This window comes from Enoplosus armatus, chromosome 2 (genome assembly GCF_043641665.1).
Source record: "Enoplosus armatus isolate fEnoArm2 chromosome 2, fEnoArm2.hap1, whole genome shotgun sequence".
Lineage (NCBI taxonomy): Eukaryota > Metazoa > Chordata > Actinopteri > Centrarchiformes > Enoplosidae > Enoplosus > Enoplosus armatus.
Genome location: NC_092181.1, coordinates 26,290,670 through 26,308,462, shown reverse-complemented (window position 1 = coordinate 26,308,462; position 17,793 = coordinate 26,290,670). Strand labels below are relative to the sequence as shown.

Below are 17,793 nucleotides of genomic sequence, written 5' to 3'. Positions count from 1 at the left end.
AGTTAATCTCAATGTGGATGCAGAAAAAAAAACTTTTCTAAAACACACAGAACAATAGTTCCATCATCAGCCCTCATGATTATGACGTATACGTCAACATAAAGGCTTAAAGTATGACTTGATCAGTCCCCTTGGACTAACTGATCGACACCAGACGACCAACACGGTATACAGGACCAGACTTACATACAAAAACATTCACTTTTTATATTTATCCCCTAAATTTGGTTATTAATGTGTAACTCAACACTAAAATCCACTTCTTTGAGTTGGTCAATTATGTGTACAGTCACTTTATTACACGATCAATTGATCCTGGTGTCATTCCGTTCAAGAAAATCCAATTATTCTGTCATCTAGACCCCCCCCCCCCCCTAAGAATTTCACTAGGAAACTCCACTCCTGGAGCAAAGACCTGAACATGAAGGGGGTGGGACTGGCAGTGGTCGCTGGGTGCCATCAATACAATGCATCCGTTATAAGCAAATATCGGCGCGACCAATTTATCAGCCGGGTTCCAAACAAGAGTAGCTGTGGACTGTGCGAGACGAGAAAGAGCGTTTCGTTTCATACGGAGAACTTTTGAAGAACGAGCAGGAAATGCTAGATTGATCTGCCTCAGTGTGGACACGGCAACTGGGAAATCCAGCAAGTACTACATCAAAACATGGGAAGAAGAAAAACACTCCCAGTGCTCTTGGACCACTGCTTTGCTGTCTGCTGAGAGCAACCGAGCTGCTCAAAAATTAATTCAAGATATGCTTGTGAAATCAGAAGATACGGCATCTCTCCCATTTCCAACCGCCGTGGAGAGGAACTCGACACTGAAGGAAGCAGCGCAATCAATCTGCGAGTGAACAGGGAAGGAAAACACAGAGGCAGAGGAACAGGGAACCAACGTTTGGCTTGCTTGTGACCATTGGACCTAAGCTATATATAGTACTGCATGAGCATTAATAATTTAGCATGACCGAAGCCCTTAGAACAGGGCCCCTCGCCTGGCCCTGATCAAATCAATACCTAATTAACCCTAACAGGGGTCTGGAGCTTAAGGGAAGAGGAAGTGAGACAACATGTAAAAGAGAAGGGGGGGGGCCAACAAGCAAAGTAAACTTAACACCTCAGACCTGACACTGTTTGTGGTCTTTACTCCTGACGCCCAGAGTTAGAAGAACTGGAGCTCTTCTAGACCATTTAGATGCAAACAGAACCAAAGGCTTCGAGACAAAAGGCGGAGCTGAGGTGGAGAGAGCTGCAGCAGCAGCATCCGTAGAATAATATATCAGGCAGGTTATAAAGACTGCCGTGTACAGTGGCATGAAGAGGATTGGATGTTACCAGTCAGCTGGACCAATCAGTGTAATAAACAAGCGCTGAGTTTCTGTGCAGTAAGCATTCTGAAGATGCTAAAACAAGCCTTTGATTTTAAAGGGTTAATTACGAACACATTTGTATGAGGTTTAGCAAGCCAATCGTAGCCGATGTATTACGTTAGCCAAAGGCCTGAGACACGTGAAACACCGGAGAGAAGCAGCCTCAAGGCGCTTCAGTGTGTATCCTCCTAGCGCTACGAGCTACAGTTAAAACATGACGTACCACACAGACACAGCAAAAGTGTCTTTGCCTCACAAAAGTGAGATTATGGACTGGAAAGTTGTGGTGAGAGTTTTTGTTTTTTTTAATCCAAGATGCACGAAGCCCCCCCAAAAAAAAAAAAATCAATGCTGCAACAGACCTGTTTGATCTTTGCGCTCCTAATTAGCTCCAATTAGCTCCAATTAGCTGCAGCCATTTCCACAGAGGCTGCTTTTTTTTTTCACACAGCAAAACATGTCATCCACTCTGGTGACAGTGAGGGACATTGTGAGGGGACTCTGGGTTTTGTATGACATGGGGACATCACATGACAAGTCAGCAACCAGAAACACTAAAACAGAAACTTACTGACTAATCCATTTTTTTTCTCCACACGGTCCATATTGACTGTGATTTGGAGACTTCACAGTGTGTCTAGTGGACTGTAGGACGATATGTATAGTTAATCTCATAGTTGATCTTTTTTATGTCTGAGTATGTTCCTTTGCATGGTCGTCATTATTAGGACGGCCATTTTGACGCACTGTGCTGTGAATCAACATGCACATGATACAAATATGAAGATTTAGACATTTATTCATTTCACAGAGTTCAGCGGCTTTCACGCTTCTTTTTATCTTTTTATCTGGACCAGCTTCACTTTTTTGCCGTTATTGGAGCGAGAGCCAGCTGCAGAGAGAGCCGGGCCGCTGGGGTCAGAGGTCAGTCTTAATGTTGCGTGCTCTGCGAGGTGAGCTGCGCCCTGTACCGGCGAAAAAAACAATGCCGCTTTGTGTAAACCATAGAAACAAAGTGACGTCACAAGCTCCTTCACTGCATGTCCGGCCTAAAATGGCAGCAGAAATAACAAAAGTTGAATATTTATATTTAACTCGAAGACAGACAGATGTTTTATTAGGACTGACTGAACGCTACGCTAACGTTTGTCAGGCGGCACGCCATCTTTCCTGTTAATTTGGTTATTGTTGTTGTATACTCGCCATGTGCCATGACTTCACATCACTCACTATTGACGTGTCTTCTTTCTTTATGTACCTTCTGTAGCTTTGGCAGTTAAAGTGAATCTGTTTCTGAAAGCTCCTTCTTTGAACGGCTCTTTCTTTTCACAGGAGGTTCGTGACAGCAGATGTCGCCCCAAGGACTGGCTGGATGATGTTTGACTGACCACTGGAAGGAAATAAAATTTAGTTTGGCCTTAGCGCCTCGGTGAGGCATCGAGGGTCTGATTTCAAGGCTGCAGAGGACACAACCAGCAAGAAAGGAAGCGAGAAATCTTTATATCATCAACACATGATCACATGTTCTCCGACAGTTTATCACACATGTTAGTGTGCTCAAACCTTTCTAGCACATTTGATTGAAGCCTTTAGGGTGATTTAAACAAACATCCTTCTGGGACATAAATATGTTCACGTTGTCTTATGTAGTACATTTAGGATAAAAAGGTTGTTGAAATAGCGGTCGGCTGAAATTCAGGTTTTCCTGCTGTTCCCTTTGTGAAGCACTCAGTACTGTGTGTGCAGTCAGTCCTCACATCAAACAGACAAAATGTTTTCAGTTCAGTTTGTTAGTTATCTCAACATCTTGATAACCGATTTTAATCTAATTTGTTGTGAACTTCGACCACAGACCAAGGAACAAGTGGTTGGTTTTTGACGTGGATGCAGGGGCTGGTTTAATGGTTGCAGACATTCTTGCTACACTTTATGAAGAATCATAGGCAAATTAAATTACCATTACCAATACCATTTCTAAGGTATGCGCTCTCTGAGTGATTCATAGTTTGTGTCATGCAACTTTAAATTGAATTAGTCTCTCCTGCCTGAAAGAATGGAAGCAACTGCATCTTGATTTCCTTTATTTTAGACCATAAGCCCTTGTTTTAAATGAAAAAATGTATTGTATAAAGGCAATATTCATAATAAAACCACTTTTGCATGGGTTTCGTTAACCAACTCTAAATTCTTGGAAAGAGAGAAGTCATTTAAAGGAGTGAAATGTTTGAGTGCAGAGAGAGAGAGAGAGAGAGCCGTGATTCACAAACATCACAGCGGAGGGAAGATCAACCGAATCCTTTTTTTCCTTCTCTGCAGGAAACAAACTTCAGTGGAGCTGTTGAACCATTTCTGTCTGCGTGAGAACAAACACAAATACAAAAGCTTGTTTACTAAGAGTCACAACCACCTCTGGCATAGTGTGAGCAGCGTGTTGATGTAGTAATGTCTGTGCATGTATGCATGTGTGTGTGTGTGTGTGTCCCGGGGAACGAGGAGCTAATAATGAATAAAGCTAACATGTGCATGATTGGCCAAAGGCGTGGTAAAATACAGACTCTCAAACAAACTGCAGGGAACACACACACACACACACACACACATATATATATATAAAAAACGCCTAAACGCGGTGTGTCGATTCAATCTGACGGCTTCTCTGCAAACCAAATCCCTAATCTCATCTCATCTCTCTCTCTCTCTGAAGTATCCGGTGATGAGCTCAAAGGAGGCTGATGTGCGCTGGCAGCTATTTCTGTGACTAACGCACCGCCATCGCACACACATGTACACACACACACACACACACATATGATCGTTAACACAGCAGAAACACTGTAAACACAATCAAAATTGGGCGGTGTCTCACAAGAAGGTGAATCAACCTGAGAATACTGGGACTTGGAGGTTTTACATTATGTTGCCATGGCGTTGAGCCAGTCACACTTTCAACATTTGAACATGGTCATGGCTCAGGGAGGGGAAGAAAAAAAAACTAGGTCGAGCTCTCCGATTGGCTGAGGAATCACCCCCTAACATCAAACAGCAGCACAACGGATGACTGCATGTGTGCAACGAATCGCTCTCCTCTGCTACACACAAACACAGAGCGTATATGGAAGGCTGATTTTGAGAATGCAAACTATTAGTCAAGGCAAATTTGGGTTCCTGCTTCCCCCATAATGCACCGGGGCAGGCTTGGACTCAGGTGGGTGTGGTGCCGCTCTAAATCTATGCTCCTTTTCTTCCCGTTCTCTTTGCTCATCTCTTCGGGCCGAGCAGATGTCACAGCGAGAGGAAAGAAACAAAAAGAATCGGTCCAATTACTCCTCTAATTATCTAATTATTTCATTATGTGGTGGAGAGCAGGAAGGAGGATGAAGATGGTCTTTGTGTTTCCTTTCGCCCTGGTGACGACACCTGGAGATATTGTAAAGTATTACCTTTCTGCGCAGGCCCTCTGCTGTGGACTCTTGCTGTCTTTCTGTGCGGATTTCATTACTAGCTTCTTCTTCTTCATTCATTCATTTGACCTCCAACACAAATATGCAACCTGCTCCCATTTTGCACCTTCTGTTTTTGCATGTTCACCCTCCCTGAGCTCCGTTAGACGGAGGGGAAAAAAGCGAGAAGAGAAGGAGGTGCAGGCGTACGAAAGTGCTAACGAGAAACAAATTGAAAACCATTAAGAAAGAGGTGGGGGAGTTTGTGTATTTGTGCAAATGAATGAGGACGTCAGGGGTGTGTGTTGGTGGGGGCCAGGGGGATAGTGGTGATTAGCGAGGTATTAAAGAATGGGAGTGGTAATTGGTGTATTCTCTTATTTTCTGCCAATTAAGTTGCCTGCTAGAGTGGTAAACAACAGGGGTGTGATGGAGCAAAAGACCTGACAACAGACTGAGGAATGTGAAATGTGAGTCTGTCGTCTTCCGAGGAAACTGAGATGCATCCTGCTCAAACTGAGGATTTGAAATGAATACAGTAGAAGAAAAACAGCCCTAAACCCCCCCAGTTTATGGCATCTTTAAGTGATTTATTCAACCATTTGTTTGATTTTATTTAGATAAATATATAGACCTGAACTACGTTGTTTCTCTGTGTTCTTTAAACAATGTCTTGCTCAAATCCACCTGACACCATGATGGTCTCCGGTTACTCTGCTCATAAGAATTAGGAACCTAAAAAAAGCTGTTTTATTGCTATAAAGACATGGATGTTAGCATGATAAAATACAGAAAGAAGGAAGGAAATCACAATGTGATTATGATCTGCGCAAATGGAGTTAATCTGGTATAAAGCACAGCTAAGTCCATCGTGCTTATTTAAAGATAAAGGGACTGGAAATCTGATTTGTTTTGACTCCCCTCTGCTGCCAAAAATCTCTAAACTTGGCAGCATGACAGGCGACTAAACATCTGTCCAGCAGAGCAGCTACAACTGAGTCATGTGACTTTTGTTTACAAGGCTCGATTCCCTGGCACACGGCCGCTTTGAGCCGAGAGAAACACGACTGTAGGTCTGATCGCACCTCAGCAGAGGATGGAAGAGGGGAATTGAAAGGGTTTGTGTTGGTTTGGCTGTTTCCCATCTAAATCGTTTCTTCTAAACCACAGAGCCGGCAATTGCGGTCAGTCCGGGTGCACCGGCACCATCTGGACCAGCGGTTCTCAACCATCTGCCTCTGAGCCCCGAGAACATACTGGCAGAGTCTGCAAATTAACTTCATGTTTTACCTGCCAAGATGCCACAAATGTCAAGTTATACAAGGAAGAAAATATCCTGCCCCCCCCCGAACAGATTTCACTTCCTCAGTCACGCAACCATCACAGCGGTCTTCATTTCTTTGTGTCCTCACACCTGCTTCTGTGCGACCTCACAGAAGTGACGTTCATTTGCAACGTATGGAAGAGTCGTCGAGACACGTTTAGAGCAGTTTACTCGAGTTACCAGTTTATAAGAAAAACCTGCGTCTTTCACACAAGTTTCAACACATGTGACTGTGGTGCGAGGTCAGGGTTTCTAGCATCCGTTAGTGTCCAGTGGAGCTTTGGACTGGGCAAAGCAAACCAGTATAACATGACACGATGGTTCTTGTATCGTCCAAGAAACTGCCATCTGGGGCTGAACTGAATTTACTGAGAATAGTGCAGAGAGAAACGACTGAAAATCAAGCAAATTACATCCAAACTCAGCATCACTCAAGGCCCAGAGGCATTAAAATAATATCAGTATTATTAAAAAGTTACACATCGAGGTGACCCCTTATCAGTTAATCCAACAAAAGAAAATCTTGGCAGGTTTGAATCAAAGCTCCAACCAATGATCATTTTCTTTGTTGATAAATCTCTTCATCTCTCTCTCTCTCTCTGCCTTACACAACTTCCCAGAGCCTAAGGTGACATCTTAAAATGACTTGTTTAACCGACCAGCAGTCCAAATCCAAAACAGGTGCCCATTTACAATGATAGAAAACTCAGGGAACAGCAAATATTCACATTTGAGAAGCTGGAACCAGAGATCGCGTTGTCTTTTCCATTGATATAAGGACCATCGCATCTGTTGCTGTCATGTTTTGTCTGGAAGGAAAAAAAAACGTCCAGATGAATTACTACTACAACGCTATCAATCTTTTATTAGTTTACAGCTAATTCTGACTTATGAATGTTGTTCACCTACAATGCACACAAGGAGCTCGCACCTTTCAGCCACTGTGTTAGCTCTGTCGCGCTAATGTGCTTTCTATGTCCTTGCTGTACAAAGAAAAACATTTAAAAAATAAAATTCTAAGTGCTAAATAATTAAATGTAGTTAACTTGACCAGACAGGCAGCGCAAAATGGGTCAGCGTCAGGGTTCTGTTTACGCCGGCCTCCTGTCGGACTTCTTCACACCACCAAAAGTGTCAAATTAAATTAAATGATGAAAGCCTCGCTGGAAACGACCAGATCTTTCATTCCACTTTCTGTAAAGAAAGTAATTTCAGTTGTATTCATGTTTGAAGTACTTTGGACTTTTGATCCGACTCTGCTAACATTTAAATTGTACATCCTTCTCTTCTTCCCCCATGAAAAAGACAAGGAGTCTCTCATTTCTATGGCCAGTGCATGTTCCTTTCCACATGACTGTATAGGTCTTTCATTACGCCACAAGGTCGCAAAAAAAAGGAGTGAAAAAATAACATAGAAAATGAATGTCCTAGAGAGCCGACAATAAAACAAGAAATTAAATCGCAGACAGTTTTGTGATGCCTGAAGAGCTGGGTAACATTTTTCTCACACATTGACCTCTCTTTAAATTCTTTTCAGGCAGAAGAACAAATTATTCACAGCAGGAATGAAAATAATCTAAGATATTATCTTGCAGCTGGGTGGAACAAGAATGTAAAAGAAAGAAATGGTTTTAAACTGTTACTGAGACAGAGACCTTGCCTTTTAAAGATCATCTTGCTTCACTGCACTGGGGGCGCCCAACAAGCACTCAAGACTTCATCATTTCTAAAGGGCAGCAATTTGCAATTCACTTGAAAACAGAAAGCTTTTAGCTTTTATTGAAGAGGGCGACACACGGCCATCTTTCTGGCCTTGAATTTTTCTCCTTTTTTATGTTTTGGCTTACATTGTCGCCCCTACTAATGGACGCCAACAAACCTCCAGTTGACGGCAAACACCATCCTTGGCACAGCTGCAGGTTTAAACTGGATCCACCTGCTCATTCACCTGCTGCCAAGAATTCACAACCCCGCTCCTGAACACAACTTCCACAAGGGAGTTCTTTACTTCTTTAGCGGTTTTGTGGGGATGCGATCTCTTTGTTTGAGCACCAGCAGAAGCAGAGTTGCCACAGAAAGAGAACAGCCTTGTTGGAACTATTACAGTTTCCATCATATGTGCCATAAGAACAGGAGAAAGCAGGCACTACCACTGACTAGCTCCCTGGCAATCCCAAAGAGTTGGCACAGCGACCGGTGAAAACCAGCCTCAATCGACTTGTTCCTAACAGAGCATTAGCTTGGCTAACTTTGGCTTATGTGGGGCAGCACAGCAGTCCAGTGAACAGGCGGAGATTTCAAAGAGCTCTTCAAAGTCTTAGGTTAGACCCCCTAACTTTATGGAAATGCAATACTAAACTGCTGGAAAGTCCGTTTATAGGTGCCATAAAACAGCCTGAAGTCGCCCGTTACCTTGATCACAACCACATCAATTTTATAAAGCAACCTTTGCTTTAGGACTAGACTTTGTGGGTTGCGTTCAAATCAATTAGAACAAAGTACGTGTTGGTTCTCTCGTGTTAACCCTATTCTGTGTGTCAATATGTCCGAAACCCGAATGGATCAGAGTGGGCTACCAATCAGGGCTAATCATGTGGCACGCTGCTGCCCTTGTTGGTGTTGGATCCATCTGATGGTCCTTTGGTCCATTTTGAATCAGGTCTCTTCTTTTATGAAAATGGAGTTATGCATGTCAGGTCTGGGTAAGTTTTCACAGGTTTGTTTGCGGATGAGATTTGTGAAGACCTCTACGTTGCGCTTGAATCCCTGCTGTGAACACAACAAATTATTGTGTTGGAGTAGCATCTCTGAGACAGATCTCAAAACCTGGACAAATAAAAAGCAGAACTACCTGCATTGCCTGATACCATTTGGGTGAGCTCACACTTGTGATGTTATAACTGCACCTTTGCAGTCTGTTAGAAAGCAGATGAGATGAGTGTTTCGGTGGCCTGCAGGCTGTTGATCCCACCAGAGTGTCCGGAGGCTTTGTGTGAAGAGTACTTGTTCTGGCGTGTGGCAAAGTTTCAGCATTGAAAGCAACACTGTGGGAAAGTTCTGTAGCGACGGCACACAACAATCACATGCTGAATCTCCTCGTTAGCACCAAAGAGCCGTGAAACCGAAGCCTTTGTCTGCTTCATTACCTCCTAACACGGAGCCTCTGAGCCCAATCTTCCACTGGTAATTACAACCGAGTTCTTTGCTAAAGGGAGATGGGGATTTGTTGATCTAAATTATCGTTTTTTTCAAAAGAGTAAAAGAGTAATGGCTCTACTGTGTAACAAAAAAATAGAATAAAAATCCACGGCACAAACGAGGCGTTCTGCTATCAAATGAGAAACATCCGGGCTCCGATGCAAAGCCAACGAGGCTGACATCTAATCTTGTTAGTTGAGCTGAAGTCGTGTGCTTCTGTGTCCCGCAACTTCCAACATCATTATGTGGCCAATCAGCAGCTAGTTCTCTAAAGGCATGGGTTATTGTCCGCACTAACCTGAGTGTAGTTTGGACTCACTCTGTATCTGAAAGGTACAGCGTGAGTCCTTTTCCTGGCTCGCAGTGAGGCTGCAGTCGTGGGTAAGAGGGTGCTTTGACTGCAAAGCAGCTGCACTAAGTGTTGAGTTGCATTAACAAGTCAATTTATTGTGATCACTTTGTCGCCCCGCTCGTCTCCATTCTCCCTGTCAAACACTTTAGTCCAGAGGCAAGATATCTCTTTTTATGAACTCTGCTGACGATTCCTGCTCACGTCGTGCCACCATCAAGCCAAAATGCTCACTTGTACACAAGACAAAGGCAGACTGATGTGAAATTTACTGAGATGATTAACGCTCCCCAGAGGATGAACCATTTCCATTTATCACACTTCGTCAGATCTCCTCTAGCGCCTCCCACAGGCTAAAATGTTGACTTTTCCCAGAGGAACGCCTTGTAATCTCACAGATGACTGTGACATTTGCTGAGCACATTTCTGTCAACCATTTCTATTTTAACACCCATACTATACTCAAAGGTCTTTTTAAATTCTTTTTTTTTTCTTCCAGTCAGGATTTTCTAGATTTACTTCCTGGGTGATCATAAAGTTCAACACTGGAACATTGTGAGATACCAAGTACTTGCACAGTTTTCTTCTGGTGGCCACCAAGCAGCTGCACTTGAACACCTGAACAACTTTCTGATGGAGGATCTTTTGAGTCTCCACACTCAGATTTTTTTTTCCCACAGATTCAAATCAGCGATGTTCTGGTCACAAGTCTGCTCCTCTAAAAATGAGGCTTGAAATCATAATTTTGCATGTCGATGTCCCTCACATGTATGAGCTGAGCTGAACATCGAACAAACAGTCAGGAATGTCCTGAAGAATGCAACAAAGACTGACTTTTTATTTATATATTAGATGTTTACCAGAATCTGAGTTTGGGGTTGTATCCCAATAATTAATCAATGTTTTGGAACTTAAACAAGGAAATTAATTTTCACCGCATAATACAGTCCAGGATGTCAGTTTGGACTGATTTCACAGTTGTTGTTTTTTTATGTTCCCATGCATCAAAACGTTGATTCCTGCTGGCAGAAGAAACCCTTCAGCACAGTCGACAGTCACTGGTGAAAACAGCCCAGAACATGCTTCCACTTTTAGAAAGTAAACAGAAAAATGTACAGAAATACTGCTACAGAGCAGCCAACACAATACACGGTCTCCAACAGGCAGTAATTACGCTAATCTTTGTTTTTTAAAATCTAAATCTAAATTTATATGTTTTAATGATCACTGAAACGCTGCAGCCATTGCCATCCATTCATTTCACAACAGTATGTTCAAGTCAACAAGCTGACCGGGAGCAGATTAAACCACTGACCCTGTTCTGGATTCAAAAGTGAAAAAAAAAATCCAACATCAACATTTAAGAGTTATTTTTCTTTTAAAAATCAGTAGATTTCAATGGGTTCAGCCGGAAGGATTCAGTGGACACTGTGTGTGTGTGTGTGTGTGTGTGTGTGTGTGTGTGTGTGTGTGTTTGTCTGTGTTACAGTTACAGCTCAGACATCTAATGAGATTCAGTGACTCACTGTACCATCACACACGCAACTGAGTAAAGATGTACAGTTTCAGCACACAAGCATGACACACACATACACACACACACACACACACACACATAGTCGTGTTTCCATCACTTCAGAGTACGTTACATTGACTTACATTAATTTCCTGGAGACTAACCCTCAGCCTAAGTCTTCACCCTCACATTTCTTCATAATCTACGTTATGGGGACTTACTTACGTTCCTAAAGGAAGGCGAGTCCCCACAACATGACTGTTTAAACAGATTTATGTCCCCACAACATGAGTAATACAACACCACACACACACACACACACACACACACACACACACACACACACACACACACACACACAAACTGCATAAAAAAAAACACACTTTGTTTGTTTTGTTTTTGAGCAGCAGAAGCATCAGGAAGCATCACTGCACTAAACAATCTCATCTGGTGCCCACTTGACCTACATTTCACTTGAATTAAAACTCGCTCTGAGCAGGAGGAGAGAGACAGAGACAGAGAGAGACAGAAACACAGAGAGACAGAGACACAGACAGACAGAGAGAGACAGAAACACAGAAAGACAGAGACACAGAGAGAGAGAGAGACAGAGACACAGAGAGACAGAGAGAGACAGAGACACAGAGAGACAGAAACACAGAGAGACAGAGAGAGAGAGAGACAGAGACACAGAGAGACAGAGACACAGAGAGACAGAAACACAGAGAGACAGAGAGAGAGAGAGACAGAGACACAGAGAGACAGAGACACAGAGAGACAGAAACACAGAGACACAGAGAGACAGAAACACAGAGAGACAGAGAGAGAGAGACCGAGAGAGAGAGACAGAAACATAGAGAGAGAGAGAGAGAGACAGAGAGAGAGAGAGACATCATGCTTAGCGGACAGCTGAGTACTGGACAGCAGAAAATCCAATTTGTGCAGGCAGGACTGCGGCCACCTAACGCAGTGATGGGGCAACACCCTCCACCCCCCCCCCCCCACCCCCCCCGTCCACACACAGCAGCGGAGGGTGGGTTTTTTTATTTAAGCTTTTAATGCCAGTGATTAAAGCCGGAGGCGAGGTTCGAGGTTCTCCACTAAGCGCAGAATAAATGTGTGTGTGTTTTTATTTTTTTAACGGCCGAGCGGACAGATGTGAGGCAGCTGTGATCGTGTTTAATCTCCACTATGTGCGTCTTATTCCGGCTGTTCTGACATTTTTTTTTAAAGAATTTTTATATGGTATTTGTGCTTTATTATAGTTTTATACAATCAGGGAGACGGGGAGGGGGGGGGGATGAGGATGAAACGAAGGCCGTCCTTCACGCCTCCTGAACACTGTATTTGAAGTTCGAGCCGTCTCATCATTTTGAATTTTGTCGTCAGAGATACGTGAGAACATAATAAAACCTGCTGAACGCGTCTCTAAGTACCACAGTATTCCCTCCCCAGCACTGTACACAGTTCCTCATTAAATGCTGAATGGTCTGGCTCATTATTTAGGTTTAATAATTTAGAGCCGGTGTTGCCTGCAGCTGTTCGGTTATTCTCTTCTTCGGACGTCTTGCTCACTTGGTTTTTTGTCGTTGTTGTATCTCTTCAGATGCACATGAACTGACGAGTGCATTAATGTGGGACGTAAATGTTGCGGTTGATCCACAAAAAACTGCCTCTGACACAACAGCTGCTTGCAATATTAACATCGTGCCGGTCGAACAGCTGCTTCACGGTTAAAACCGCTCGGTGACAAGAAGTGATTCAACTTTTAAACTTTGTCTGTGTTTATAAATTCATCTAAATGTACATTTTTTTTCCCCCTCCCAGTTTTACAAACAGTTTAAGAGAAGAGCTGCGAGTGGTAAATGCCCCCCTCCCTCTTCTTCACTCTCACTCTTTCAAATTAGCCCCAAAAAATGTGCTTAAAAACAATAAAAACACAGGTAGTTGACGCCTGTGCTGTGTGATCGGCTCCATTAGCACACAGAGAGCCGGAGCTTCGGCACATTTCAGCTTCCAGTGGTGAAAAGTAATTAAGTACATTTACTGAAGTACTGTACTTTTGAGGTACTTTATGCTGTTTTATACTTCTGCTCCACGACGAGGCAGATATTGTACTTCTTCCTCCTCTACATTCATTTGATGACTTAGTTGCTTTGCAGATTCAGATGATTAAAAATACAAAATATGAAATAAATCAAATAAAACGATGGTGTGTTATTGTAGGTTAAGACAAGACTTTATTGATCTCTGGAAATTCAAGTAATTAAAAATAATCCCACGTACAATATCACCGTCGCCATTCTGCTTAATGAGTACTTTCACTTTTAAACTTTGACTTGCATCTTTCTACACTGTGGTATTTCTACTTATAATAAAGAGCACTATTTTCTACTACCACAAACACACTGAGCAGGCTTACGCTATATGTCCGAAGACCTTGATCCACACTGGAGGCCATTTTCACAGGTTTGCGTGGGCCGAGTGCCAAAACAGAGAGGAGAAGACGCCTTTCCACACTTATAAGCCAATCAGAATCAGCCCTGCAGTTTGTTTTGGCGACGCAGCAGGTTATCGACTTCACAACCAAACTGAGTGCTGAATCTTAATGTGTGACCCCCCCCACCCCACCCCATCACGCCTACCAGACACGCATGCATCTACTATTGTACTGGTATCGTGTCGTGTGTGGCCACCATCAGCCCACTGAGCCACCCGGGACGTCCTCCTGTCTCTCTCTGTCCTGCCCTGATTATTGTTGTATTATCGTCTATAAAGCTGAAGGACGAGCTGCTGACATTCTCTCATTATTCATTTTTGAAAATAATTGCACGTTGTTTTTGGGCTGTTTGTTTTGTCCCGCTGGCTGTTGGGTTTAAAGGTTGATAGCGGACTAAACCTCTTTAGCCCCCCCACCCCCACCCCGCCTCCTCTCTCCTCTCCTCTTGACCCGCCGGGGCACGTGGGTAAATTCCTTACGAGATTTAAATGTCGGATGAGACAAAAGAAAGCAAGAGGGCTTCACACACATACATATACTCAGTCACAGAGGGCTTATGCGATCATTGTCGAGCTATATTTACTGATGTGTGTGAGGGTTAAAGAGAGACAACATACTGACGGAGGACGGACTGAAGGCGGCCTTCAGCTGCAGACACATAATACACACTGTTCATACCTTTTCTTCTCTCCCTCCTCCCTCAACAATGCCCTTTTTATTCCATTTTTATTTCCTGTTATTCACTCCTTTTCTTGAATTACTCTCCTCCTGCTCCATTTCCATGCCTGTATACCTCTCAGCTTCTCCTCTTCAGGGTTTTCAGTCCAAAACCCAGAGATATTCAGTTTAACGTGATATAATGATACAAAAAAAAACAACAACACAGAAAAGTAGAAAGATTTATCAGATGAAATGAAAAGATACAGCTCAGACGGACCTTTTGTGTCGATGGCTGTTTGTTCATTTCAAGGTGGAAGATTTCTTCTTGTTGAATAATATTTTTTTATATATATGTTTATTATTCTAAACTGTAAAGATATTCACGTAAATGTTGCAACAATGAATGTGAACGAATGAACGATAAAGACTGATTAGCGGATCAATATTGCATCAAATTATTGTGTAGCAGCAAAAATAGCAGGGCTGCAATTATTTTAGCAATTAATCGATTGAAAATTGTGAAAAATCCACATTGAGATTTTCCTAAAACCAAGTTAACTTTTTGGAGGCATTTTTAATTAAAAAAAAAAAAGTTTTCTTTTCTGTCAAGCAACAAAAACAGTGACTATGAGCATTTTGCACTTTATTATTATCATTATTATTCCTACAACATCTGCACACGACAACTGAATGAGAGTTATAGTGTGAAGAAGATCAGACAATTCATATATCATTCAAGGCTCGAGAACGATCGCGGTCAAGGTTTAAATCATAAAAACTACCGTGAGATGGGACCCGGGACAATAATGTCGAAAGCACGGTTTCACTGTCGCTACATAAATGTCACATTACTTTCTGTACTGGGAGTGCTGCCACTGAATTAACACAGAAGAGCTGCACATGAATGTATGTCACAACGTGAGTTTCCACCAATTAGCTGCTCAAGTCTGAATGGGAGTCATTCACCGGCTCCATTATCAGCATTTCGGAGTTGGCGTGCATTATTCACTTTGACGAACTAAACAGTTAAGACACAGTTACATTACATCAGATCTGGAAAAGGTAGAGGGCGTGTCCTTTCTTTAATAAGACACAAAGGACCTTCCCCGAGCCCAGAGAGAAACTGGCCTGCTGAGAAGCTCCATCCGTCTCCTCCCCCTCTCTCCATAAACACATGGTGCAGGCTTTTACTGAGGCCTCATGCTGACTGACTGATTGACTAACTCTATATTTATGCATGCATATGTGTGTGTTGTGCAGGACACATGCACTAAACGAGAGCCAGTGAGCCGCATGTCTCGATTGACGAACAGGAATATGAGCGAAATCCACAGACGCCATTATGGTGTCAAATCCCCCCAAAAAAACCCTGCCCATCGTACACAGAAGGAGATTGATGCAAACAGTCCTCCACGTCCGGCCGACGTGTCTTTGGCTCCCATTTGAAATACAAAACACTAGCAATGGACAAGAAGAAGAAGCTGCTGTTTTTAACCAGGTAAAAGTCTCATTTGACCAAACGTCTCTGTTTCGAAAGACAAACAGCCGAGAGAGCAACACGTCTTCAGCGTCATACACAACACAAAAGAGCACAGAGAATATCGACTACCGTCACTCTCAATGCATCCTGCAGCTGGAAAATAGAATCACGTCCTATTATGTCCTTTTGTGTCAATGCGACTAACCAATCACGGCCCGCGCTGGAAAGAAAAGACAGGAAAACAGTATGTTCCTTTAAAATCACGTGAAATTCAGTGATGGTTGGATGTTTTGAGCTGCAGTTTGCAGTCTATATGTTATTACAGCTTAAAGTAACTTAAAATCTGCAAAAAGGTTTTTAAATTTTTAAATGAAGAGTGAAATCTGTCCGTTGCACAGTGCACCAAAACCTGACGAGTAAAGCTGGAGGTGAATGCTTTCATTTTGCCAATTTCTTAACGTATTCGTCAAAGTTCTTGCACACCTGCTTGTGTTTTAACATTTAACATTTAAGGTTTTGGTATCAGTATGGAAGCTCTTGAACATTTTCAAAGTAAAGCATGTTTAGTTTCAATAACAAATGGTTTCACTGACCAGGAGGTGAGAGCAGACACGTTTTTGTATTTATTGTGAAGGTAAGTCTGGACCTGTTCCACTTCTCAGTTGCTGTGTGAGAGAGCGTCCGTCTGCTGTCATGTTGTTTTTTTTGTTTTTTTTGGCACAACAAGGTTTCACTGGATAATTTCATTTGAAATCAACTAAACAGATCAGACTCCTCGAGTGCAGTTTGATATGATTACATGTGAAACAGTAGTTTGTTTCTCAGAAATTACAGACCTCAGACTGCCTTCACCGAACAAAACAACCACGAATCTCGTTTACTGTATTTATGTATTCGTTATTACTTCATTTGGACCCGTGAATAGCCAAAAATAGTTCGAACGCACATGGGTTCATTTTAAAATGTGATAGAGATCCTAAAGTTTCCAAAGATAACAGATAAATCAAGCTAAACTCTGGGGAAATGTCAATAAAATGATGCGCAAAACATGTAGAAATATGTTCATTTGATGCAATATTGCAGCCTTAAATAAATATGGAGGCTTTGAATAGATCACTTAGTGAAAACATCATACAGCTTCAAAGACGATCAGAAACAAGCTGACATAGAATATATATATGTGTGTTTGTGTGACTGTCAGTCAACCTTACAGCTACTTAAGGGGAGAATAATGAGAAAGCTGTATATTAAGGGGTTAAATCTAAACAACACAGATGCATTCAGGTGTCCAGAAACACCAGCACACTTTGACCTTGAGCAAGAAAAAAGCAACCGCAGTGATGAGCTTTATAGCAGAGAGCGGCCGTTTGCTCATCTAAATACATTTGCCTGTACGTACACACACACACACACACACACACACACACACACACACAAAGACATCATTAAGCATCTTTTACCCTGAACAGCAGCAGCCAGATGTGAGGATTGGTTGAAATCTGGGCGAGTTAACGAGGTCAGGAGGCCCAGAGCTGATGGAACAAAGACATATTTTTGGACTTCGGTATGTGTGTGTGTCTGTGTGTTTGTGTTAAATGTGCTTACTGTGCGTTCGCAGGCTAAATGTGTGTGTGAGCTTCTTGTTATCATATGATTTTCACATGAAGTCGCGCTGCTTACGGTTTGACGGACAAAGGAAGCGATTCACAGACAGCAGCGGAACACAAGGGAGGGATGTATGGATCTAATGACAGAAATCCCCCTAAAAAACACACACAAACATGATTGTCTGCTGTTGTATTTGGGAAGCGGCGGATATGTTCAATGACCCGTCTCTCCGCAATCCACAGATCTCAATACTCGCTTTGTTTTCGTGCCGATTTCTTAAGATGACGATTTTTAAATCAGGTCTTTTTGATTTGAAGTTGTTTTTATTTGTTTGGGTTCAGATGA

General features: G+C 42.5%; 1 protein-coding gene across 1 annotated transcript in view; it reads right to left on the bottom strand.

Annotated features, from left to right (window-relative positions):
- The window catches only part of lcor (ligand dependent nuclear receptor corepressor), a 60,672-nt gene that overhangs the window by 27,028 nt on the left and 15,851 nt on the right, over positions 1-17,793 (bottom strand). The gene's annotated exons all lie outside the window — the stretch shown is intronic.